Here is a 25,351-nt window from a genome sequence, read left to right on the forward strand (position 1 = left end):
TCCGTGGCTGCCAGTTCGTATTCTCATTGCAGCACCGAGAATGCTATCACCTTGCCCTCCCTCCACATGTCACCCAGCCTAAACAGACCGATCACATCCCATTTGTACACCCCTTAGTGTTCCGAAGGGTTCACAGCAGGTAAGAGTCCCAGAGGGGGTGGCCTGCGTGATTTTCCTGGCCCAACCTAGACTTTTATGAGTCGCATGCCATATCTGGACAGAATGCCACATAGGTACAGTCAGTTGTAGTTTAGCGGGTCTAGAGTAGAGTGCCCTGGTATAAGATCCACCTGGTAGGAGCCATCTATCCATTTGGTATCCTGGATCATCATATGGTCGGTATGTGCCTTGGTTAATGGCCGCCAACTGCACAGCCTGGTAGTATTTTTTAATATCTGGGAGCCCAATCCCTTTATCATACCAACCACGCACCAATTTAGAGAATGATATTCGTGGTGTTCCTTTTACCCATAGTAGAGCTCTGTGTTCACTCTCCATTGCCACAGAATATGTCGCTGGGGCAGGAGCGGGCGAGATGTGCAAAATATACAGGAAGCGGGGCAGGGACATCATCTTAAAAATCATAGCTCTACCCAATAGGGACAATGGGAGAGTCTTCCAGTGCTCCATGTCACTCCCAAGTCACTGCAGTGGTGGCAGGAGGTTATGATCATAATACAGCTTAGGGTCCCTAGCAATGTAAATGCCTAGGTATTTAAAACCATCCACTGCTTCCGTCACTCTACATTACCTGGGCAGGGGCAGAACCCCTCCCCCCCGAAGCACATAGATCAACGACTTGGCTCAGTTGATGGTGCACCCTGAGTACCTGCCGAAGTTGGTAAATATATTTAGGACTCCGTTTATCGAGGCCCGCGGTGATGCCAAATATAACAGGATATCGTCGGCATAGAGGGAGATGCGATCTTCCCAGTCCTCTGACAATCTCAAACCTCCGACGATGAGGTCCTTATGTATACAGCTCACCAGGGACTCCAGCATCAGAGTAAAAAGCAACGGGGACAAAGGGCATCCCTGTCTCATTCCCCTTCCGAGGGTGAAGGTCTCTGACTTTTTATTGTTAACTACTACCTGTGCCAACGGGTCTGAGTGGAGAAGCCTCACCCAACTGATAAATCCAGGGCCAAACCCCAACGTGTCCAGTATGGCGAAGAGGTAGGGCCACTCAATTGTGTCAAATGCCATGGTGGCGTCCAAGGACACCACCACTGCATCCTTTCTCAACGTATCCACTCTCCCCAGCACTCCATGGAGTCAACAAAGATTTAAGGAGGTATTTCTAAATGGCATGAAGCCCGATTGTTCTGGGTGGACCAGTCCAGAGATTACTCCAACCAGGCGCATAGCCAACAGTTTTGCAAATATCTTAGCTTCAGCATTCAATAGCTAAATGGGTCTATATGAGGAGCACTGGTCCCTAGGTTCCCCTTCCTTATGTATGACCACAATGGTGGCGAGCCTTTGGTCTTGGGGAAATCAGCCGATCTCTCGGCTTTCCTCATACATGGATTTGAGGTAGAGGGCTATTTTGTCGGGTTTTAATTTGTAAAGTTCTATTGGGAGACTGTTAGGGCCCATCACCTTCCCAGATTGAAGGCTCCTGTTGGCCTGTGCCTCCTCTTCATCCGTGAATTCACTCTCTAGTAAGTCACTGTCTTCCTCTGATAGTATTGGGTGTGTCATGTCAGCTAAAAGAGCCTTTGACTCTTCCTCTGGAAAAGTAGAGTGCGATTGGTATATACGTGTGTAATATTTAGCAAACTCATCTGCTATCAACTGTGTGCCTGAAATTGTCTCCCCGTCTCAGCTGTGAGTTCTGTGACCAAACGGTTTGCGTGATCTCGTCGATTCAGCCACGCAAGTAACATGCCTGCTAGGTCCCCCAGCTCATATATCCTCCTGAGTTTATCTCTATGTAGTGTTTCAGCTCTAGTAAGACAAAAAAGGGTACAAAGTTCCTCAGATAAGTTAAGAAAAAGTAGTGATTTCAGCACAAAATGTCGTTTGCCATGAAAAAAGGCGGGGGGAACCCTTTAGTTGGAACTAGGGCCCTCACACACCCAGCAAGCTAGGTGTCATGCTTCATCATTTGAGCCTGCCCCTCGTCAGGTCGGCGCTGCAATTCCTGACGGGCTCCCAAGATTGGGGCTCTTTGGCGGGGATCTTCTGTTCCTGCCGAAGGGTGCTGTGGGGGTAAGGGGCCCTAGGATGTGTAGATGTGGTGTATGAATAAAATAGGTACTGTTAGTCCACAAGAATTGAGTTTAATAAAGTGGTAAACAGCCTAGTTAAAAGGAAAGTGAGGTGGGGATAGCTACTAGTGATTATGATGCTAGTTGTGTATGCCCTACTCTCTGGAGGATCAACATGTTTCTTGCCCTTCAGGCCAGTAATCGGTCACGGCAATTCATCAGGATCAGGGAAAACAAAAACTATCTACAACAAGGTATGTGTGTTCTACGTACCGAAGAGGTGCTCAGGAGTCACCTAAGAAAAGATTGGAGACAGAAAACACATGACAAAACTGTACGGATAAGCAATACATACATAACAACATCAGCTGAAATCATCGAGAGTCTTATTCGGTGAAGCTCTCAGGGAGGGTATTAAAATAAAAAGCTCTAAAAAGACAGGACTAAGGGCTGAGACAGAGCGGAAGTTGTAAACTCACCTCTTGTGTGAGCAAGGTAATCTTGCAACAGTCTCCGGCGGGTACAAAGGACTCCTAACGTGGGTCCTGGAGTGAAAGGGAAACCAGGTGGGGACAAAAAGGAATTAGCAATAAAAAATATAAAATGACACGGTCCGCCCGGCAACCCATGTGGTGAGGGCAGTAACAGAGGGTATTGATAGCCTTGAGTGTCAAAAGGTGCTGACAAGAGCGATTAAGTGTGCAGCCATGGTGACCATCATGCTCAGGGGCCAGGGCATATCGCCGCCTAAAAGTGGTCAATGCGGTCAGGAACAAGATGCCACAAAGGACCCTAGAGCACAAATGGGGGGCGACCGCCATCGCCCCTGGTAGCGGATGGATCAGAGCAGGACGTCCTCGCTCAAGCCGCCAATGAGGTCATGGAGGCGTCAAGAATCCTCCTTGAATATTACCCAAACTCACCTACTGGACGACGGTGTGTACGAGCCCTGATGCACTCACCTGCGTCAAGGGACGCGTGGGAACGAAGACCTACCCCTACCGCCGGACCTGGGATGGGTACCGAGCGAAGTAGGTGTTGGCTACATAAGGATGTCGGGATGTGTCACATGACTAGGGTAGTAACAAGCCCATTGGTCGAGAAGAAAATTACGGGTCGGCCATGTTGGAACTGGTGGAGCGAGCAACCATCCATTTCCGGTGTGAGCCGGGAAGTGAAACTCCGTGGGTCGGGGTGTTTACAGGGATAGGTTGTCAGAACAATTGTGACAATCCCATTGGTTAACAAAATAGGTGCGGCCATGTTAGTGCAGGTGATCCAGGGAAACTATGGGGATCAGGAAGTGATTATACGAGGATAGATACACTCACATGGTCGGTTGCTATGGCCATAATATTATTAGAGGCAGTCAACGCGTAAGTAGCCAGATGCCATACTGCAGGTAACACAAGGAGTGTGGGAAATTAAAAATGATATAAACAAAAGTGGTGAGATTCACGGGGGCCGTGGTGGGTTAACAAAGTCCCACGAGGATAGATACACTCACGCGGCCGGTTGCTATGGCAATAATATTATTAAAGACAGGCAACGCGTAAGTAGCCAGATGCCATACTGCAGGTAACACAAGGAGTGTGAGAAATTAAAAAGGTATAAACAAGGTGGTGAGATTCACGGGGGCCGTGATGGGTTAAAAAAGTCCCGCACATAGTAAATGGGGACACAGCCTATGCAAGGGGGTCTGAAAGGGGGGGTTCACGGGGGTCGTGATGGGGTATCAAAGTCCCACACAAGTATTATGGGGATGTGGCCCATGCAAGGGGGGGTCTAAAAACAGGGCGGCCGCCAGACGTTAAGGGGACCGACATATAAAGACACACAGGGGGGGGAAAAAAGGCACATCAAGAAAAAATAAGATACCAGTATAGTGTATCTGTTATTAAAGCAGTGGAACAAGGATCTAGATAGTTCCTGATCTATTCAAGAGGTGTATTACAGGGAAAATCACTGCTGTTGATTAGTGATACGCATCCAACGTTTAACAGGTTTTGCCAAGGTGGTCGTAGGCATAACCAGGACAAATAAAGAATTCCAGAAGGGTCACAGGTCCTACCAAGGAGCATACTTATCTAATGAGTGTGGACCAAGGGATGTCGTCGTTGAGACCAGTTACGTGTGAAGATATTCTCAGTACCCATCTTTGCTCAAGCTTAAACAATGAATTTTGGGACATCTCAGGGTGTGCTTCCAAGACCAACCAGTTAATGGAATCTGTCTGATGTTTCATCGTTTTAAAGTGGGTGTAGAGTTTAGTGGTCACTTTCTGGCATCGAATGTTACTCTTATGTTCCATAATCCTGGTCTTTACCATGCGGGTTGTCATGCCTATGTATACTAACTCACACGGGCACCTGATCATATATATGCAGTTCTTAGTATTGCAATTTGTGTGTCTATTCAGTGTCCAGTGGAAGTTGTTAGTAAAAGTTATGTCCTTGTAGGTGCTAGTCAGTTTACACACTACACATGAACCGCATGGGAAATGGCCCTTAACCGGGGGTAGTTCCCATAGCGTCCTTTGTGGACCAGTGGTGTGCAGTCTAGGTCTAGTGTGAACAAGTAGATCTTTAATGTTTTGTGTGCGTCTGTAGGCAAATCTAGGTTTTGGTATGTTGAGATTCCCTTTGTCTAAAATGCCCCAGTTTCTCAAAATGATCTTCCTGATCCTACTTGAATCAGACGTGAAAGATGTGACACAGGTAAGGACATCAGTGTCGGGTTTAGTGTGTGTTACCAGTAGTGTCTCCCGTGGGTTGTTTCTGGCTCTTTTCATAGAGTTACTAACGCACCTAGATGGATAACCCCTAGCCCGCAAATTTGATGCTAATAACTTAGCTTCTGAGTTGTAATCTGTTAGCTGAGTGCAGTTACGTCTGATGCGTAGGAATTGCCCAACGGGCAGGTTGTCCCTCAATGCTTTAGGGTGGTGGCTATCATAACGTAAAAGACTATTGCGGTCAGTGGGTTTTTTGTACAGTGTGGTGGTGAGGGTGCCTTCAGAAAGAGTGATGTTCAGGTCCAGGAATGGTACCGAATGTTCTGATACCGTATGGGAGAACTTCAGGAACTCATTCTGCTCATTGATCCACTGTATGAAATTCATACACTCAGTATGTGTGCCACTCCAAAAGACGAGTATATCGTCTATAAACCGTTTCCAAAGAAAGATGTTATCATGGAAAGGGTTAGACGTGCAAGAGATCACAGTTTTTTCAAAATCAGCCATATAGAGGCATGCTACACTGGGAGCAAAGGTACTACCCATAGATGTGCCTTGGCTCTGGTGGTATAGTTGTTTGTTGAACTCGAAAAAGTTTTCAGTGAGAGCCAAGGTAGCACAATCAATGATGAAGGTGACTGGTGTGGGTGAAGACCAGTCTAGTGCCCGCAGAGTTGACTCTATAACAGCCAGGGAGGCCCTCTGGGGGATGTTAGTGTAGAGGGCCTCCACATCCAAGGTCAAAAGATAGTTAATGGTGCTAGTGTCTGCAAGGTCATCAATGATTTTAAGGACATCAGTGGTGTCCTTAATGAATGAGGGTATGTCACGTACTAGAGGTTGCAGAAAGTGGTCGCAAAATCTTGACAGAGGTTCGAGGAGCGAGCCAATGCCAGATACAATCGGTCGTCCTGGGACCGGAGTCATGCCCTTATGTATTTTCGGGAGGGTGTAGAAAAAGGGAATCTTAGGTTCACGGGTAATCAGAAAATCAGCCTCTTTGTGGGTGATCCAGCCATTGGCTTCTGCTTCATAGACCATAGTGCAGATGGTGGTCTCGAGGCGGGGAGTTGGGTCAGACGCAATGGGAGTGTAGTATCTCTCATTTGAGAGTTGGCGTCTGCATTCAATCTCGTAATCTGTTGTAGACTGGATTACGATCGCACCGCCCTTGTCCGCCTGTTTAATAGTAATCGTGGAGTCCTCAGAGAGGTTTTTTAGGAGTATGGTTTCATGCCCAGTCAAATTGTGGTAAGGAGCCTCCCTATGGGGTGAATTGAGCTCTTTCAACACCGCCTTCTCAAATGTTAGAATCTCCACAGGAACCATGTTGTTCTGTGGAGTGAATGTGGAGGGGTTTCTTAATCCAGAGTCTATGACCTCATTGTGAGGTTGGTCCTGAAAGAAGGCTTTGAGGCGTATCTTCCGGAAAAGACTGTGGATTTCGCAGTGATCCCTGAATCTGTCTACCCTAGGGGTGGGGACAAAACCGAGGCCTTTCTGTAGTAGTGACTTTTCAGAAGCATTGAGGACCCTATGTGAGAGGTTCACTACTAATTCCTCTTGTCCTTCGTTCTGCTCCTGGTGTCCATGCCGCTGGTCGGTGGTTCTTGCCAGTGGACCGATTTCTGTGCGCCTCTTCTGTTGCGCCCTCTTCCTCTGCCCCAACCTCTTCCTAAAAAAGGCTGGCTGTTACCGTTGAAAAACGGGGGGGGGCCATGTTGGTATTGAGGAAACTGCCAGTATGGTAGTGGCGGGAGAGGACCTTGGAACATGGGGGGGCCCTGGAAGGGAGGGCCATTGTAGGGTCGATTATTCCGTTGGTTTTTCCTCGAGTTATTACTTCCCCAGCTATTAGTGCTAGAATTACTATCGCTGGAATCTCTCCTATCCGAGGTCTCGTCAGAGGAGTAGCTGATTTTATCCGAGGTGTAATCGGCCTTCAGGTATGGGTAGACCCTTTCCTTATCAAATTTCTGTATGTCTTTTTGTAATTTTGATATTTTCTGTTTCATCAGGTAGTCTTTATTATCAGAAATTTCGGCGTTGATCTCGGCTAGCCTAGTTTTGTAGGCTGTTAGCTGTATAGTTGTTTTAAGGGCCCCTTCCGCAATTTGTATCCTCACGAGGATGGCGTCTGCTAATCTCTTTGCGGTATTAATGATCAAGACCAGCCAGTCCCTGGTGCATTTCCATGACACCAGGGACCACTCCTTCTTGAAAGTGGCATCCTCTAGAAACAGTCTAGGAAAGTTATTGACAATGAGGCCTGTGGGTGCGATGTTAGCCCGCAGGTACTCTGTCATAAGTGCCCCATGTAGGGTGATCTTAAGCCATTCCCTCTTCAAGTGTGTCAATGCTGTCCAGTCATCCGACTGTGAACCTGTTGCCGCGCTGCCATCTGCCCCTAATAATGATGGAGTCCTTGCATGGGCCACATCCCCATAATACTTGTGTGGGACTTTGATACCCCATCACGACCCCCGTGAACCCCCCCTTTCAGACCCCCTTGCATAGGCTGTGTCCCCATTTACTATGTGTGGGACTTTTTTAACCGATCACGGCCCCCGTGAATCTCACCACCTTGTTTATACCTTTTTAATTTCTCACACTCCTTGTGTTACCTGCAGTATGGCATCTGGCTACTTACGCGTTGCCTGTCTTTAATAATATTATTGCCATAGCAACCGACCGCGTGAGTGTATCTATCCTCGTGGGACTTTGTTAACCCACCACGGCCCCCGTGAAAAACACCTACTTCGCTCGGTACCCATCCCAGGTCCGGCGGTAGGGGTAGGTCTTCGTTCCCACGCGTCCCTTGACGCAGGTGAGTGCATCAGGGCTCGTACACACCGTCGTCCAGTAGGTGAGTTTGGGTAATATTCAAGGAGGATTCTTGACGCCTCCATGACCTCATTGGCGGCTTGAGTGAGGACGTCCTGCTCTGATCCATCCGCTACCAGGGGCGATGGCGGTCGCCCCCCATTTGTGCTCTAGGGTCCTTTGTGGCATCTTGTTCCTGACCGCATTGACCACTTTTAGGCGGCGATATGCCCTGGCCCCTGAGCATGATGGTCACCATGGCTGCACACTTAATCGCTCTTGTCAGCACCTTTTGACACTCAAGGCTATCAATACCCTCTGTTACTGCCCTCACCACATGGGTTGCCGGGCGGACCGTGTCATTTTATATTTTTTATTGCTAATTCCTTTTTGTCCCCACCTGGTTTCCCTTTCACTCCAGGACCCACGTTAGGAGTCCTTTGTACCCGCCGGAGACTGTTGCAAGATTACCTTGCTCACACAAGAGGTGAGTTTACAACTTCCGCTCTGTCTCAGCCCTTAGTCCTGTCTTTTTAGAGCTTTTTATTTTAATACCCTCCCTGAGAGCTTCACCGAATAAGACTCTCGATGATTTCAGCTGATGTTGTTATGTATGTATTGCTTATCCGTACAGTTTTGTCATGTGTTTTCTGTCTCCAATCTTTTCTTAGGTGACTCCTGAGCACCTCTTCGGTACGTAGAACACACATACCTTGTTGTAGATAGTTTTTGTTTTCCCTGATCCTGATGAATTGCCGTGACCGATTACTGGCCTGAAGGGCAAGAAACATGTTGATCCTCCAGAGAGTAGGGCATACACAACTAGCATCATAATCACTAGTAGCTATCCCCACCTCACTTTCCTTTTAACTAGGCTGTTTACCACTTTATTAAACTCAATTCTTGTGGACTAACAGTACCTATTTTATTCATACACCACATCTACACATCCTAGGGCCCCTTACCCCCACAGCACCCTTCGGCAGGAACAGAAGATCCCCGCCAAAGAGCCCCAATCTTGGGAGCCCGTCAGGAATTGCAGCGCCGACCTGACGAGGGGCAGGCTCAAATGATGAAGCATGACACCTAGCTTGCTGGGTGTGTGAGGGCCCTAGTTCCAACTAAAGGGTTTCCCCCCGCCTTTTTTCATGGCAAACGACATTTTGTGCTGAAATCACTACTTTTTCTTAACTTATCTGAGGAACTTTGTACCCTTTTTTGTCTTACTAGTTGCTTGGGTATGTACACTGGACCTCGTTAAACCTACCCATCTATCCCTCCTTTTGTTGACAAGTGTTTCAGCTCTGTCTGTAGCCACACTTTTAAATTCTTATTTTTTAAGTTTAAGTCTGTGCGTAATATCGAGTTCTCCGGAGTTCAACAGTTCCTCCCTCTAGCTTTTGAATCTCTTCTTCCAGCTTGTACATTTCCGCATTTTTCTCTTTTTTTGCCCCAGCTATTTGAGAGATTGCCTGCCCCCGAACAACCATCTTAAAGGCCTCCCAGAGCTTCATTGCTGACCCCACCTACCCTTCATTTCCTAGAAATAATGCTCAAATGACCGTGTAATGTTCTGTTTTATAGTGGGGTTGCGCACATGCCAGGGAGGTGCTATTCTTCCTACTTGACCCTCACCCGTCCCCACCTGCACCCATACTGGAGAGTGGTCAGATATACCGCGTGCCAGTTGTCTAACATCTGTGATGTATCCCATTTGGTCTGCAGGCTTGAGGATGTAGTCAATGTGGAAAAGACTATTGTGTACCCTGGAGTGAAACGTGAACTGGGTCTCAGTTGGGTGGCCAATCCGCCATGCGTCCGCCAGCCCAATAGCGCCTAGGAAGGTGGGCAGGAACTTCTGTGCTGGTTCCAGGTCTCTGGGCGGACAACGATCGCATCTACAGCATGCCCAGGACCAGGTTGTCGCGTGATTGTCAGCCATTGTACTGCAGTTCCAGCGCTGTCTGCACTCACCCCCGGGTCTTCTGGAGGTTCACCAGAGATCCCACTAGTCTCCCGCCTTTCTCGCTATTCTTGCCAGCCCTGACCTTAGGTGAGCACTGCACCCGCTCTTCTTGGCCCCCACGTCCCTTCACCACAGGGGAGATCGTCCCTAAATGAGACCAGCAGCCGTGGCACTGTTCTGTTGTGCACCGCTGTAATTGTCTTCTTTCCGTGGCGCACCGGTCACGGGGATCGCCCCCGATGGAAGTACGTGGCGGGGTGGCTCCCAACACGTGTCCGGGGCTTTTTTGTCTTATCACGGGCGCACTAAATTAGTGCAGTTTTCTTGTGTAGCCGGCGTGCTTCGCGGTCACGTTTCCGCGGCGTCGATGGGACTGTCCCTGCGACGCTTGTCTGGGGTAATTTGCAGATCTATTTATGGATTTTTATGCTGGGCGAGTCCATGGAAGGTGGTAGCTTCACCGACGTGCAGCCATCACGATCGGTGTCCAGTCCACACTCATTCATCTCATTCATGAAGTGACTGCCTTGATCTGATTCATGATGAACTTGCATCCTGAACCACAGTACCAACTCCTATGACAATAGTTTGGCGTCTGTCACTTTTCCTGGTGGGATATGCCTCTACCCAGCGGGAATATAAGCATACAATTACGAGGATGTACCTCAATTGTTTACATCAGGGCATCTCAACAAAATCGATCTGGACATGGTTGAAGGGACCAACAGACTTCCCAATGTGGCTCCTGGTCACTACAACCTTTTTGCCCACATTTTTCTAACAAGTAGCACAACACTAACATAAACTTTCTGTCATTGATTGAAAATGGGGATTATACCAGTACTGCCAAAAAGTAGACACCATCCCATCTCTGCATACATGTGTTGGACCATGCATGTGTTGTACCATGACAGGTAGCATCAAATCCGGGTGTACTGGGTTACCATCACTAGACACCCAAATATCACAGGCTTCCCTTACACAACCCATCTTTTTCCATTTTGCATTCTCTATTTCTAGGGCAGTGTGTTGCAGTTCTCTTAGCTCACTGAAAGTATGTAAGGTGTTTAACAGCATATTTGTCATAGTTTTTCCTTGCTGCATTGTAAAGCTCGTCCATGTGTGAAAGCTGCGGGAGTCAAGAGCACAATATCAGGCAATTTCATCCACACAGCAGTTGCCTCTGGTGACAAACTCATTGTGACTCTTGCGTGGAGCACACTTTCTTTCAGCAATTGCAAGGCTTCCAATAGATTAGAGACCTATAGCCTGTCTCTAATGGGGGACCCAGCAGAGGTCAAGAAACCTCGCTGGGACCATAAATGCCCAAAGTTGTGCAGAAACCAGGACCCATACTGGCTGTCAGTATGTATGGTAACTCAAGAGCTTTCTGATGTACTGGTGAGGGAAATCAATGGAGCTATTTGCACAGATGTTACATGGCACAGGTAAGATACTTTAACAACCCCACTTAGGGTGCACAAAGCAAAGGCGGCTCTTAGAATGCCTCATTGGTCTCTCAATCAAGATCCATCGACAAAAAGGGTATGATCAGATTCCGCAAGAGCTACATTCAGTATGCCGGGCCTTGGTTTTGTGCATAACTCGGTAATCTGAGTCAGTCATGGCCAAAGTCCCCCTCCTTGTCTCCCTCTGGAGTTAGTAACTGAGAAGCAGGGTCTACGGTATTACATCTTCTGATAGAGACCTTTTCGACAGTCAAAATGATTCATAGCGGGTTAAGCGGCTGTTTTTCAAATGCTACGTGCAAGTGTGAGTCATGAGGATTTCAATTGAATGAGGGACCTTTACAATCAATGGGTAGCTGTTGGAAGGTGGGTAATTAGTAGTGGTAAGTAGGCTCCACCACTGAAAATAATGCCACCAACCCAGTCTAGGTCTCAAAAAAGTATCCTCATGCTCAACTCTTAGTAGCTTGGCTGCGAGCAGGCAGGCTTAACTTAGGAGACAGGTATGTAAAGCATTTAAAAACACCAATTCAGTAAATAAGTAAGACATAACACACAATATAAATCCTACGCCAATTTATAAAAATAGGAAATATTTGTATCTTTAAAAGGACACCAAAACAATAAAAACCCATTGTAGGTAACCAGAGATATACATTTTTAAAGAATAACCACTTTCTAGCACTTATAATCCTATGCGCCACTCTGGGACATCTGGTCGTGTTTGCCTGGGGCAATGTTTCAGGCCAGCCGCGATGGAGCCCTGCGCAGATACACCAAGTGCGAGGCCCAGGTCAAAAGTTTACCTTCTGACTTTTTCTGCTGGGGTACCTGGCTGCTCTTCACCAGTCCGGATTCGGTGAGTGTTTGCCGGCTTGACTTTCAGGGACCTCACAGTCAAACTCTGGAAGTCGGACCTCTGGAGCTCTTCGGTGGGACGAACCGGGAATATGGGTCAAGTCGCAGTTGATGGTGTCTGGCTTGGTCCTCATGGTTGAGTCAGTCAATGTCAGGAGCCTATCTCTCCCAGCTACTGGAATCTACTCCCACAGGATTGCACCCCAACACTTAGAGTGTACCCTACTCATCCTAAGGCCCCTATCAAAGGCTGTAACCCACTAATCTATGTCATCCCCTCTGTGTACCTGGGAACTATTCCCTTGGCAAGCTGGAGTTTAAACCCACCACCCTAGGACATCTCAACCTCTTCTACGCTTTCGCTGCCACCGTTTCTTCTCTCCTCCTTCTGCCACTTCTTCTTAGCTAATTTCAGTTTCTCCTTCTCTAAGGCAATGGAAGTTAGCTGCACCTCAAGTTGTCTCTCTACAAGGGAAAGCGGTGGGTTCTGTTTGTAGGGCATTGCCCCATCCCACCATCTGGAATTATGTACCTACTACTGAAAGCAATGGAGAAGGCATCATCATCCCACTCCTGGATGATGCTGGTGAGTCATCTGTTTCCTCCCGTTGAATCTCTGCAGATGCCTCAGCCCAGGCCTTCAGGGACTTAATCAACCCTGCCTTCCTAATCTTGTTGGATGCAGGTAGCCCCCTTGCCCTACACTATATCGTAAACTCAGCCATCTTGCGTTTAGTCAGTTTAGCCAGGTCCAGCTCCATGGTATCCCTAGTTTTGTTTCACAACAATTATCAATCAGACTTAGACCAACTTTAGAAAATCAAAATAATGGACTAACAATCTGTTTCAAATATTCAAAATCAGAAGCTTTGTTCTAAGACAATTTAGAGGGTTTTTAAAGATCTTAACTTACTTTACACTAGGGTGTACTTTAAACACAAGTCCGCATCCACGCTGTTGAACACCAAACGTTGAAAGGTCAGTTATCAGTAGTGGGAAGTAGGCAACCGCCACTGGCGATAAGGCCAACAACCCAATCTAGTGTCTAGTATAGTTCTCAATAAATTATTCCCATGCTCAACCCTTGGTAGCTTGGCCACAAGCAGGCAGGCTTAAATTAGGAGACAGGTACGTAAAGCATTTAAACAACAATTCAGTTAATAAGTAAGTCACAGCACACAATAAAAATCCCACACCAATTTATAAAAATAGGAAATATTTTTATCATTAAAATGATACCAAAATGACAAAAACCTAATGTAGGGAACTGGAGATATGAATTTTTAAAGAATAATTACTTACTAGCATATAGAAACCTGTAGCACTACTCTGAGGAATCTGGTCGCGCTTGACCGTGAAAAAGTCAATGTTTCAGGCCAAACGTGACGAGAAAGGGTATGCAGTTCCTGATATAGGAGGGCTAAGGGGGAGAGAAGGGGGACTGGAAAGGTTCCTGTCTACACACTGGTAGTATTAGTGAGAAAGGAGAGGGACTGGGAAGTCCTGTTGTGTTTTGATTTAGATGTCCGTACATAGGATTTCCTGGATCATGTCCTTATATAGGCACAATTCGCATTGCCCTTATTTAGGCATAGAATCCCAGTCCTTATTTAGGCATTAGCCATGCTATCCAAATACAGGCATGGTCACCTACATCCGTCCATCCCAACGTCACAACGAGTTCTTAGAAACCAGACCCTTAAGCCTTTGGGACTTTCCCTAGCTAGGATTATTGATTTCTCCAAGAACTCATCTATTATACCTGAACTACTATTCCTTGGGGGTTCATTCATGACGTCTTCCTCTGCCCAACTTTACGTCAATGCTAACATTCCTAAGCAACTTCCAGGTATAAATATACCTTCCCTTACCATGCCAAACCATGGCTCGGCTGCACAGCTCGATACGGCTCGCCACGGCAAGTTCGAAAGAATTCGAGTCCCCGCATGACGCACTGACAAGACGCTGTCATCCCTGCTCGTAGAGAATCCAGCTTCCAGTGTTCTGACTCCCTTCGTGGGGTGTTAGAGTTTGAGACCCGGAAAGAGATTCCCACCTCTCTCATTCTAAGGTATGTAGCTGACAAGAACCTAGAGGGACTTTTGGCATACAAAACTATAGCATACCATACTATAGAATACAGCACCTACTTCTTACCTTGTACTACACTTAGGTTAGGTACACTGGGGTAGACCGATTTAGAAAGTATCAAACGAGTATCCACTTTTAGCCTATGTTATTTATGTATGTGTATATATGCAGTAATATTTCTTCTTACTGCTTACGCTGTACGTATTATATTTCGCATACTGTCTTGCGATTGTACCAGCTTATATCTCTTACACGAGAGACAAGACTGTTCAATAAATCCTTTTATTGAAAACACTTGTCTATTCTTTCTGTGTAACTCTGAAGAAACTAAGCATGCACGATTGACTGAGTGAAACTGTTATCTGTTGTTTCCACGATTCTGAGACATGTTCCGATTCTAAGGGAAACAAAGTTGTCATGTTTATGCGGTTTCCAGAAACTACTCCCTTCGTGTTAATTCAAGGAGGTTCTAGTGGCCTCTGAGTTAGCTGGCACACAAAGTATTTAAGTTTAATATACTCGATATAGGCATACTGACCTCAGTCCTATGCCACAACTATAGTGTATATTATTCCAATGCGCAGAGCTTATAAGGGAAATAGGAACTACACTACATGGCGCCCGGGTTTGGTAAGGCACTAATTTAACGCTAGATACTGAAGTAACTCAGTCGTGCTTTTCTCAGAGACCCCTACTCATAATACTCCATATGACATCTGGAGTGGGTAGGGTTAATATCCGCCATAGCTGAGAAGGACTAAAATCCTATTTATTAGCCTCTTTGGTTTGTTCAATGTTGAAGGATACAGTGTTCCAAAATATTGTGCACCTTATGTTTGTTTGCTTGAAACTTGTTCTACATTTTACAAAAACAATGTCCCAAACGGGGATAACAATACCATGACCGGTGAAGCTGCAACTGACCAAGTCGTAACAGCTTTTAATATTACAGGTTTAAATGAAACCGATGAGGGTGTTATAAACATCCATCCAAATTTAAGGAGAGCCATCACTCTAAAACGTATAAAACACGGCCTAACACCAAGAGGTGGTAGAGCAGTTTTTGTGATAGAGGCACATGAATCCTTTCGGGCAGAGGTATTCTATTCATGGATAGTATTCCCAGAATCAAATCCAGTAACAAAGGTGTTTCACTTCTATAAAGAAGATGAACCACCTGAGGAATATATTCCCTTCGAGGATGTTGAAATTTCACTCACATACCAGGAGCATAATCTCTGGTTTAAAGGCGCCCTAAAACATTACAATCACATTACCAGGCTCGGTCCACTAGGTAGACCAGGAGTAACATGGACGATTTTAGCCGGCTACACACCTCATCCTGACATCGAAGAGATGTCAGACGATGAATTACTCACTGAACTTAAAGAGTTAATAAAAATTTACAGACAGTTAGTCCAATATGTCATGCGGACTTTTACAGTCCAACCACCATTAACCATTCCAAACCAAACCCCTCATCAGGGGAATACATTAAAAATTACTCCACAGACTTTACACACAGTCATGGGTAAAATGCCCACAAAACGTGAACAAATTCCATTCTGGATAGCTCAAAAAATTACTCAAATCGAAGCTGTATTTCCAAATACTAGCCCTTATGAGAAACACAGAATCCTAACAATCTGTTTACCAATGGGGATCACACCACATCTAGAAGACTTCACCACTTGGGGAACAGTCTTTGCTGCCATCTATAATAAAACACATGGCGTTCCGTCTATTGCAGTAATACCTGATGTCCTGAAACAAATTCAAAATGAATACGGGGCAGAGCCTGCTCTGAATTTAAGTATGAAATTACTAAAAACTTCGACCAGGTCTCAACAATAATATTATCTATTATTAAAGGGGAGGCAGCATCAGTGGTGATCCACCAACGCTTAAGGGAATTTGATGTAACAGAACATCAACAAGAACTACCTAGAATAATAGAAAAATCCTATAAAGAATTAGGCAGAGATAGTTTGGGTGGGAAACCAGTTAAACCACAACTGTCGGAAGGTCCTGAGAAGGACTCTATTAAACACAATCCCACATCTCCTAAAAAGAAGTGGGGAAATAACAAACAACATTCAAAAGAGAAACGTTTTCAATCCTGAGGTAGGTCTCCTCAAAAGGAGCCCTCTGAAAGGAGGCATAACCTCAGGAATAGGGATAATTTGAGAAAACCTGACAGGTATCAAGATACTGATACACGTTCCTCTCGTACCTTTCAGATATCGTCACAGACATCCGAAAGAAGAGGACGGTCAGATCACAAAGAAGAACGCGTAAAGTCCAAAAAACGAACAACACGTTCTGAAAAACAAACCAAAACCTCAATTCACTAAGAAGAAGTTAGCAGGTCTGAAGATCAGACATGCCGAGAATTCTGCGAACACAACTCAAGAACGGAGAATGGGCTCAGACAATGCTGGACAGTGCAGCAGAAGTAACAATAGCTCACCAGAACCTGAAGGAACTTCTGGAGATAGTGGACTTGAATGAGTGCATCACAGTTGGGACTGTAGACACCAGGGTTAGTACTGCACAAAGGCTATATGAAATAACACTCCGGATGGAGGGAGACATACCAAGAAAAGTGAGAGCACTTTTTTTGGGAAAAACTTTCAAGAGGTTATGGTATACTTCTAGCAGATCAGGACTGGCCACCAGAATTTGTCATGGAGTGCCCACATGGCGAAGACATCATTATGCTAGCCTTCACCAACCATGTTCCAATACAACTAAAATATACATATGCCAGGAAATGGGCAGTTGCCCAGGCCCCAACATTATACAAAAATCATGTGGGATGAGATGAGGACTCACCTCACCACAAAATACAATTAAAAAATCAACCTACTTCACAAAGGCAGTACCCAATTAAGCAAGAAGCTAAAAAAACAGGTCAGGGAGATCTTAGATCAACTTGAATACCAAGGGGCAATTGAAACATGCACCTCATCAATGAACAATCCTTTGTTTCCTGTCTGCAAACCAGACAATACATATCGTCTAGTTTTGGATTACAGACACCTGAACACTTGTTCTAAGACATTTGCAGTGCAAAATGCACACAGTACAGCATTAATAAATAACATTGTGCGTAAAAAATATAAAACCACATTAGACATTTCAAATGTTTTTTTTGTCAAAACATAGCACCTGAAAGTAGGTACTTGACAACTTTCTCAATAATGGGGACCCAGGGTAACTTTTGTCGACTCCCACAAGGGTTCAAGAACAGCCCGGGGTTATTCTCAGCAAGAGTAACAGAGTTACTACAAATTTATGATGAAGTGACGAGGCATTGTCATATGTCGATGATATATATCTGACAGACAATGACCTGGATAAGCACTTGAACAGGGTGAATACCATTATACTGGGCTTTGCCTCTGAGGGCTACAAATTCAACTTAAAAAAATCAAGAATTGCCCTTCTCAATGTCCTTTTCCTAGGATATGAGCTTTCAAGTGAAGGCAAAAGCCTGGCAGCTAACTTTTTAGAAAAGTGTGCGCTGCTCCAACCTCCAAAAACGCTGAAAAACTTACAGTTGATTCTAGGTTTCCTGAATTTTGGAAGAAGTTACATTCTAAATTATGCCGAAAGGGTTACACCTCTCTACGAATTATTCAAACCTGATTTCAAAATCAAAAATTAGACACAGGACCACACAGATATCCAGCATTCACTTCAAGCTGACATGTTAGCAACAAATCACTTACAAACACGCGTATATACACACAATTTAGTGATCCGAATAATTTCAGATCAATGCGGATTCACCTACTTAAATTTTAACGAAGGTGAAAAAATACCAATTGCATACAAATCACATTTGCATACACAAGCGGAAATGCGCTTCATTTCGACAGAAACAATTCTATATATCTGACAGACAATGACCTGGATAAGCACTTGAACAGGGTGAATACCATTATACTGGGCTTCGCCTCTGAGGGCTACAAATTCAATTTAAAAAATCAAGAATTGCCCATCTCAATGTCCTTTTCCTAGGATATGAGCTTTCAAGTGAAGGCAAAAGCCTGGCAGCTAACTTTTTAGAAAAGTGTGCGCTGCTCCAACCTCCAAAAACGCTGAAAAACTTAGTTGATTCTAGGTTTCGTGAATTTTGGAAGAACTTCCATTCTGAATTATGCAGAAAGGGTTAAACCTCTCTACGAATTATTCAAACCTGATTTCAAAATCAAAAATTGGACACAGGAACACACATATATCCTGCGTTCACTTCAAGCTGACATGTTAGCAACAAATCACTTACAAACACGCGTAAATACACGCAATTTAGTGATCCGAGTAATTTCGGGTCAATGCGGATTCACCTACTTAACTTTTAATGAAGGTGAAACAATACCAATTGCATACAAATCACATTTGCATACACAAGCGGAAATGCGCTTCACTTCGACAGAAAAAATTCTGACAGCAGTTCAAACCACTGTAGCAAAAGAAAGAGCTCTAGCTCAGGGGAAACGCATCATTGTCGCGACTCCGGTACCAGCCTTAGAGGCAGTTACAAAAGTGAGCATTCCAAATGCAAAAGCTTTACATCCAAGATGGATACAATGGGTTAATTCTATTGCTGCAACAGATGTTGAATATGTTTTTGATCCCTATTTAAAAACACAAGCATTCCTTTAATATGAACATGAATATCCTCTGCATATTGAGATTCTCCCTCTTGATCAGTACGAATTTATAATTTATACTGACGGATCAGCACAACCCGCTACGGAAAGTAAGCAAGCTTACAGTGTAGTGTGCGCAATAGTTAAAGGTCACATGCGCGATGCTAAATTCCGACCAATGGTCACTAACACACAATCTCTAGGAGGTTGTACAGCTCAGCGAGCTGAACAACAAGCATTCAAATTGGCACTTGAAAATACGGATCGCAAATTCCCCACACTTATAGTGTGCGATTCTTTTTACTGTGTTCAATCCTACAATGAATATTTACAGAACTGGCTTCAAAATGGTTTCAAAGATGCTACAGGTGGCACAATCAAGCATAAAATGCTTTGGGAACAAGTAGTTCAGTTGCAAAACGGACTACAAAACACTCAAGTGATACACACGCTGAGTCATCAACGTGATGGCATTCACGTTGCAGGGAATTCATTGGCTGATGAAGCCGCGAAGGGGGCTTTGCAAACGGCTTCACTCCATATGAAGTCCTATTTGGGACAAGAATGTGGGTTCCAGATGTCGAATGTAAAGGCACAGTGGTGGAAAATAAACCATTTGATATCAAAGATCGTTTGGCTGTTTTACAGGACTTAAATGAACTAAGATCGAAACAAAGCAACGTGTTCCTGAAGCCAACCACCACTGGGAAAAATCCAGCCGTCCCAGCAAGGCCTGTCTGGATTCCAAAGCTTGGGGATTTAGTCAGAGAGAAGATCGCGGACAAGAAGGAATTTGGTCCTTCTTACAGTCAACCAGTACCTGTCCTAGCCATCCACGGAACATGAACAGTACTTCTGCCGCCCCTTGCTGGAAAAAAGGAGAAAAGATTTGTGTCGATCGACCTCATCAAACCACACTATGAAGACAATACTAAGCAGTAGGCCTTGTGGACTACGACCAAGTAGCAGACACACTCCTCTAGCTACTATCCAAGAGGTTCAAACTGAAAGACTCATCACCATCGAGGAGTCAGCAGTAAGAAATGAAGGACTGAGCAACAATGCTATGGAACTCATTCCTCTTGAAACCCAAATAACAGTTCGTCGTGATACACCTGTCTACACCAACGTAACACGTGATCAGCTGGTGCCAGCGATTTCAACGAATCCTGATGCAATTTCAACCATTGACAGAACTGCCTCTGGCTATTTCATTAAGTACAAACTGCCCTACGCATTTCACAGAAATGTTGGGATCTATCTTTAAATTGTCTGATACGAGCTATATTGTGCATGTATTTAAGACCATATGTTCAGGACTGTTAACACCTTTTCAAGCAGTCCTTGGAATCATTCCAAACTTCGTGCACTCAGTGTTTGGTGGTCTACCGCTAATTCTAGCACTTGTTGCAGGAATCCTTTTTTTATTCCTACTACTACGCTATGGCAAGCCAATCCAGCAGCGTCACTCCCAGCACCTTGGTGAAAGCTCTGCTGGAAAGGAAGTGTCGTGAGCGCATAGTACAACTTTTGGGCTTACCTCGTCTATGAGAATTAAATACCACATGGTTAATGTCATTCAGACCAATCTGGAAAGATTGCATCTTACCTGTTCTACGCTGCCTGCTTTGCGGTGAAGAATGCGTGCTAGACATCTGTCTAACACTCCCATCAGTTATGCCAACGGATATCGATACTCTGCTGGACCCGATAATGACCCATGCTCTGTGTTGTCCCCAGAGGCTACCAATCCTGATAACGGCATTCGTCGAGATCTCACAGACGCAAAATGCTACTGCTGAGGTACGAGATGGATCAACAGGCACACAGGTAACATCGGAATCGAACATTGCTACTGGCAATGCTTCACATCTATGTGCAGTTAATCTTCTAAACGAGGTATTCCAACTATCACCAACATCGGTAGACGATCTTTTGTCTACAGGAATAGAGGATTTCATGTTTTCACCAGCCCCTTACACTGACTTTTGCTTCGGCTCACAGTGTACCGGGAAAGCTACGAATTTGGCCTTCATTTTTCAAAACAAAGACAAAACCATGGAACTTTTTCATACAATTTTATTTTTTCTTCTAAATTTGAATTTTTCTTTTTTATGGCATAGTAATCTGCTTACAGTAGAACTATTCATAGAGAAAAGACTTCTTTGAACACTTCCAGGAACACATTGTCACCTTTATTCACCACAATTTCTTTATGTACCATATCATAAAATGGCTTTGACCTTTTCTTCTGTAATCGTGAGCCATTTCATCACTGTATATATTTATGTCCATTCATTTAGCATTTACTGTAGACACATGCTTAGAATGAAACATTGCTTTAATATGTACGGCACCTTTGCATTTCATGTCTAGCAAAAGTTTTTTAAAAATACTTATTTTTAGTATGCTTTTACAAATGTTTTTAGCAAACATGCGGTACTCAGTTTGAAATGTTTAGCACTTCATGTTTAGCATTTAGTTTTATGGTTCATTCGAAAGTGGAGTGGTTGATGTGACTCGAATTAGATGTCCGTACATAGGATTTCCTGAATAATGTCTTTATATAGGCACAATTCGCATTGCCCTTATTTAGGCATAGAATCCCAGTCCTTATTTAGGCATTAGCCATGCTATCCAAATACAGGCATGGTCACCTACATCCGTCCATCCCAACGGGTTCTTAGAAACCAGACCCTTAAGCCTTTGGGACTTTTCCTAGCTAGGATTATTGATTTCTCCAAGAACTCATCTATTATGCATGAACTACTATTCCTTGGGGGTTCATTCATGACGTCTTCCTCTACCCAACTTAACGTCAATGCTAACATTCCTAAGCACCTCCCAGGTATAAATATACCTTGCCTTACCATGGCAAACCATGGCTCAGCTGCACAGCTCGATACGGCTCGTCACAGCAAGTTTGAAAGAATTTGAGTCCCCACCTGATGCACTGACCATACGCTGTCATCCCTGCCCGCAGAGAATCCAGCTTCCAGTGTTCTGACTCCCTTCGCGGGGTGTTAGAGTTTGAGACCCGGAAAGAGGTTCCCACCTCTCTCATTCTAAGGTATGGAGCTGACAAGAACCTAGAGGGACTCTTGGCATACAAAACTATAGCATACCATACTATAGAATACAGCACCTACTTCTTATCTTGTATAACACTTAGGTTAGGTACACTGGGGTAGAATGATTTAGAAAGTATCAAATGAGTATCCACTTTTAGCCTATGTTATTTATGTATGTGTATATGAATATTTGTCATAGCTAGAAGACAATGCTGTTGCAGTATTATTTCTTCTTACTGCTTACGCTGTACGTATTATATTTCGCATACTGTCTTGCGATTGTAACATCTCATATCTCTCACACGAGAAACAAGACTGTTCAATCCGCACTGCCGGATCCGGGAGGTGATGATCCCATTATTGCAGTGAGTCGCCAACTCCATTTTTAATCAGGGGGAAGGCAGGACTATTAAAATCTAATTTACCTGACTCTTCCATTTCCCTGTTTTAATTTACACTTTTGCACTCCTACACTTCCAAGGCCCCTTACACCCACTGCACCATACGGAAAGGAATAAAAAGATCTCCGCCAGAGAGCCCCTGCATAGGCTGCCCATCGGGTATTGCAGCGTCGACCCGATGAGGAGCATGCCCGATGATGAAGCATGACGCCCAGCAGGCTGGGAGTGTGAGGGCCCTTATTCCGAAAGCAAGGACTTCCCCGTCCCTCCCCTTTCTCATTAATACTACCAGTGTGTAGTCAGGGACCTTTCCAGTCCCCCTTCTCTCCCCCTCAGCCCTCCTATATCAGGAACTGCATACCCTTTCTCGTCATGTTTAACCTGGGCATGTATGCCCGACCTCTCTAATAGTCCACAGTCCCCCTTCTTGGTCTAATGTTTCAGGCCAACCACTGTGGAGCCCTGCGCAGATACACTGAGCGGGAGACACAGGTCAAAATTTTACCTTTGGACTTACAAACGTTTCTGGAACTTTTTCCACAGGGGTCCCTCGCTGCTTTTAACCAGTCTGGATTCGGTGAGGGTTTACAGACTTAACTTTCAGGGAGCTCCCTGTCAAACTCTGAAAGTAGGACTTCTGGAGCTCTTCAGCGGGACGAACCTGGAATCCAGGGTTGAAGTGGCCGGCTTGGTCCTTGCGGTTGAGTTGGTCAACTTCTGGAGCTTTTTCCAAAGTTGCTTCAAACTTCTGGAACTCCTTCTGAAGTTCCACTTGAGGGTCAAAATGGTCCAAAACACAATCCAAGGGTCTGGAAGTTCCAGGATGGTCTTTGAAACTTTGGCACCACTATTTCCACAATGCACCTGGCTAAAACCCTTAAAAGTCCACTGGATGCACTCCAGGCAAAGACTCTTTGTGGAGTGTATGCAGGTGAGCTCTGTTAACCTATAGCTTGCACGGAGTCCACTCTTTAATCCTTTTGAAACAAGGTACAGCCACAGGGCTAGTATTCCAGATTGTGCAGCAGGCACAGTCAGTCAGAATGCAGGGCTTTGTGGTGCAACTCAGCTTTCTAGCATGGCAGTCCTTCTTTTAGTTTCAAACAGCAGATCTGAGAGGCTCTACACCTCTCACATATTTTTTCAGTGTTCTGTGGGGTAAAGCAAGGGAGCACCCCTGACAATGAGGTGCAAACCAACACCTCAAAGCACGGCCACTTCTTCCAAAGTGTGGCATAATCTTGTCCCAGACAGCAACATTCCTCCAAAATTCATGATGGCTGAAATATCAGCAGAGCATTAAAAGCTAACTAAACCAACTCTGCAGAATCCTTCCTTAAGCCTCCTATCTGACTGGGTCAGAGGGAATGGGGGCAGGCAGACCTGGCATTCCCTGCCTGTCCTGTTCATGCTTTGAAGCCTCATGCTTTATGATCCCTCCCCCTTCCTCCGGCAATCTGCCGCACGCTAGAAAGAGGAAAATGAATCATACATTGCTAAGCATGTACATGGTTCTGAATCCACCAATGAGCAACGCACAAGTGAAACATTTTACTACAGAATACATTTGAGAATTCGCTCATAATATCATTGCATTGAACTCAGTTGGTCTTATAGTTTATTCAAGCATTATAATCGATGCCCTTGGTTAAGTACAACACAGTGAGTAGCCACTGGGAATGCTCAACCCCCCCGGCTAGTATAAGGCTCGCAATTCTTTAGTTAGAGCCGAGAAATAACAACAGGCCCCACTTGTGCCTATAAAAATGCTGTGTCGCTTGTGTGGTTGGGCCTAGTGCCAGTGACAGGTACAGATCAAACTTAGGTCAAAGGGAGTATCCACGCAAGCGCTCCCACTGACCACGGTTTGATCCGTTCCTGTCGCTGACACTTGGCCCAGCCACAGAATTTGGGCAGCGTTATTATCAACATACGTGGGGTAATGCTGGGTAGCAGGAGTTTTGTGGATTCCTGCGGGTTCTGGAAGTTTCCATCACAGAAACGCAATGGAAATGCGTGATTTCAGGTAAAGTTTGACGTTTGCAGGGCATTGTGAGTAAAAAGAAAAACCTCATGGGATTCATTCAATTCACCCATCCTGTGTTCCCCTCAGTGCCGAGTTTTTAAAAAGTGCAGGTTTGCTAGGTATCCATTTGTGCCGGCTGCACTGGGGCCCAAAATCTACAGCTACCCACTTTGCAAAAAACAGGTCAGTCTTGAGTGGAAAAAAATGATGTAAACATGCTAAATTTTGGGCCATTTCCTGTTGTAGGCATTAAGCCTACCCACACAAGTGAGCTACCATTTTTATTAAAAGACTTAGGGAAAGATTGGGGGGAAAGAAGTTTGTGGCTCCCCCAGATCCCAGAACTTTCCATTACAGAAATGTGAGGAAAATGTGTTTTGTTTTAGTCAAAGTTTGAGGTTTGCAAGGGATTCTGCGAAAAACAACTTGGTAAGAGCCATGCAAGTCATCCATCCTTGATTTTCCAAGGTGTTTAGTTTAAAAAAATGTGCAGGTTTGCTAGTTTTCCCTGGGTGCTGGCTGAGCTAGGGCCCAAAATCCACTGCTACCCACTTTGCAACCAACAGGCCCGTTTTGAGAAAAAAAAATGTGATGTATCCATGTTGTGATTTGGACTGTTTCCTGTCCTGGGCACTAGGTCTATCCACACAAGTGAGGTATTCACAGTCTTGCACCATCATAAACCCCTTACCAGCTAAGAGATTAATGATAGAGCAAGATTGTAAGTTTCAACAGTACGAGTTTCTCACCTTGCCGACCAGTGGATCATAATGGTATTCAGACTACCTGCTCATCCAATCATATGTCTCTCTGCAGAGAAAAGTGATTATCACATATGATAATTGTAAATGCCATATTATATGGAACTGTGTGAAGGAGGTACACAGCTGTTGAAATGCTGACTGTAGCAAAAGAAAAGAAAACATGTTTACTGTTGAGGAGAGAGTGGGCCATGTATGTGTGTGAGCAAGAGCATGGCGAAGGGGCTGACATTAGGAAGTACATGCAGAAGGACAGAGTACAAAGACAGTGAGGAAG

The sequence above is a fragment of the Triturus cristatus genome, chromosome 3_1 (genome assembly GCF_964204655.1).
Source record: "Triturus cristatus chromosome 3_1, aTriCri1.1, whole genome shotgun sequence".
In the NCBI taxonomy this organism is placed as follows: domain Eukaryota; kingdom Metazoa; phylum Chordata; class Amphibia; order Caudata; family Salamandridae; genus Triturus; species Triturus cristatus.